This window comes from Canis aureus, chromosome 8 (genome assembly GCF_053574225.1).
Source record: "Canis aureus isolate CA01 chromosome 8, VMU_Caureus_v.1.0, whole genome shotgun sequence".
In the NCBI taxonomy this organism is placed as follows: domain Eukaryota; kingdom Metazoa; phylum Chordata; class Mammalia; order Carnivora; family Canidae; genus Canis; species Canis aureus.
The window spans coordinates 6,742,893-6,745,397 of record NC_135618.1 but is presented as its reverse complement, the minus strand read 5'-3'; the positions used below and the strand labels follow the sequence as shown (position 1 = coordinate 6,745,397).

The 2,505-nt window shown below is 51.8% G+C and overlaps 1 pseudogene; it reads right to left on the bottom strand.

Moving 5' to 3' along the window:
- Nucleotides 1-582: 582 nt before the first annotated feature.
- Nucleotides 583-2,296, bottom strand: LOC144318223 (adenylyl cyclase-associated protein 1 pseudogene; annotated as a pseudogene).
- Nucleotides 2,297-2,505: the final 209 nt, after the last annotated feature.

Sequence of the window (2,505 nt, the reverse complement as noted above, 5' to 3'; positions counted from 1 at the left end):
AAAAAAATTGCATATTTTGGGAAGTGTCTTAGAGAGAAAAACTAATTTACATCAGCAGTGCTGTGCAAGATTCTTACATAAGACCTAAAACCAGGTTGCGGTGGAGACTTTAGTCCTTTGATCAGGTGCCTGGACAGAAACCCAAAGCAGTTGAGCATGACAGGGCAAAGGAGGCAATGAAGGTGGACAGGCACCTAGCATGGAAGGAGGAAGGAATTCCAGATTCCTCGGAATGGTGTGTTTTCCTCTTTTTTTTTTTTTTTTTTTTTCTTGTCTAAGTTGTCTCTATAGGAAGGTGCTGGGCAGGGACCCCAGTGAAAGGAAGGGGCCAAGACTCAGGCCCACGCAGGATGGAATGCAGATGAAAAGGAATGCTTAGAGGAAACAATGTTGCTGGGAATGCTAGATGGCCAAGCTTCAGCCTTTGGTCCAGGGCAACCCCTGCCTCACTGGTCAGCCGTGAAAAATTAGTTTGGTTAGAAGAACTGGCTAGAATCACACCAGCCTCTGCGACCTTCATGCTCAGTGTTAGAAAAAGATGAACTTGCGTGAACATTCTGATGTGTTCATCCCTGGGGACTGCTTTATTCTTTCGGAAAGACTATTTGTTGGTCAAATAACCCCCAAAGGCTGAAAGCTAAAACACACTGGTCCTGGGGTGTGGTTCCCTAAGAATGGACTGGCGGTGTGGTTGGGGTGATAGGGAAAAGCCGTACCTTCCTACAGAAGATCAGCTGACCTGCTCTCCTGCCCCAAATCTCAGTGAAGGCAGGTAGCTGGGCTTCTCAGAGCAGAGAAGCAGTTTAAGAGAAGAAAGGTAAAGGAAATCTAGAAAAGAACCATCCTGATGCAGATTTATCCCATGGTGTGAGGGGGAGGACAAAGAACCCAGCGGCGCTTCGCTTATCCAGCAATTTCTGTCACTGTGGTGACCAACTTCTCCCCATTCCATAGGGTCCTGGGAATTCATTACAGTCACCGCCTTCGGTAGGAATGAGGACATTCATCTCAGATTTGGCGCTGACTATCTCGCAATCCAGGGAATTCTTGCTCAGGTCAACATGGCAGCCATGTGTTTTGTTGATGGAAATGGTTGGCACTTTACCCATTACCTGAACTTTGACATCCCTCCTATTGATTATCTCCACGATGCCCACCACGTCATCGAACACCAGACCGAGTTTCTTACAGCTATCTACCGTAATGGAGTTTATTTTGCCCTTGATTTGCAATGTTGTGTTGACACATTTGTATGTGCAAGCCACCTGCTTCAGCTCTGTGTCATCAATCACCAGGTTGGAAACATTTCCCTGATTTTCCACTCCCCACTTCTTGCCCTCCAGCTCAAGTACAGCTGGCTCCCTCTTTGTGGTTGGCTTGGGGGATGGGCTGACTCCTGGTTTAGGTGCAGGCAAGGGTCTGGGGCCGCTTCGTACTGGGCCACTCTGGGCCTTCAGGGTGGGGTTCTTGTGAGTCTTCATGTCATCAGATACACGTTTCGGGGCACGCGTGATGTCTCCCCCTGATTAATCTGTGCAAACAGTGCTGAGTGGGAAGCAGACTCATCTGAGCCTGCACTGGTGGGGACTGCTGTGGGGGGGCCTGGTGGGGGACGAGGGGGACCCAATCCAGCAGAGGGGCCCGATGGCGATCCACTCAATTCTTGTGCCACAGGCCCCGTTTGGCCCCAGGCCAGTCCGGTGGTGTGGAACTCCTTACTGGAAGCCTGTAGCTCTGTCCATAAACTCAAGTAAGCTTTGACCCAATCCACATGCTTCTGCCCGACGTCTCTGTACTCCTTGGGGACTCGGTCTGCGTGAAACAGGGCAGCACCTTCATTTCTTTCACACAGGGCCCAGGCTTGGGAGCCATAGCCACCCACCCCAGGGCCTGGATACTCTCGCCGACAGCTGACAGGTGACTGAACAACCTGCTGCCTCGGTTCTTGCCCCGGAAGGTTATCGCTTCTTGGATCTGCTCTGAGACGGGCGCCAAGTCGGAGCCTACTGCCTGCCGGCTGCGCACACCGAGAGGCTGGGACCAAGAGGGCTCGCCCCAACCTCAGAGCTGTGTGGGCCACGTCCGCTTGTTCCTGCACACCCCCCGGTCCCGGTACTGACCTCGGGGCACTCTGCCACAGGACCGGCAGGGGTGCGTCAAATGCTTGCACACATGGAGCTGCTCCTGCTTTGGACGCTGTCTCCATCCCACAGGCGTGGCACAGGCTCGGGTCAGTGGCTCCAGGGCCCACTGCCCTCTCTAGTCTTTCCACCAGCTTTTGCACGTCGGCCCCCATGTACCACCTGCTGGGAGTCCCACCTCACCTCCCCTCCTGACTCAGAAGGGAAGCTTCTTGAAAGCAGTTTACTGATTCAAGATCCAGCTGAACAATTACAGAGAACTGGATGAGCCAATGAGGGGAATTTAATCACGGTTACTTATTTAGAATAGTGGTTGGGTTTTTTTTTGTAAGACTTTATTTATTTATTCATAAGACACAGAGAG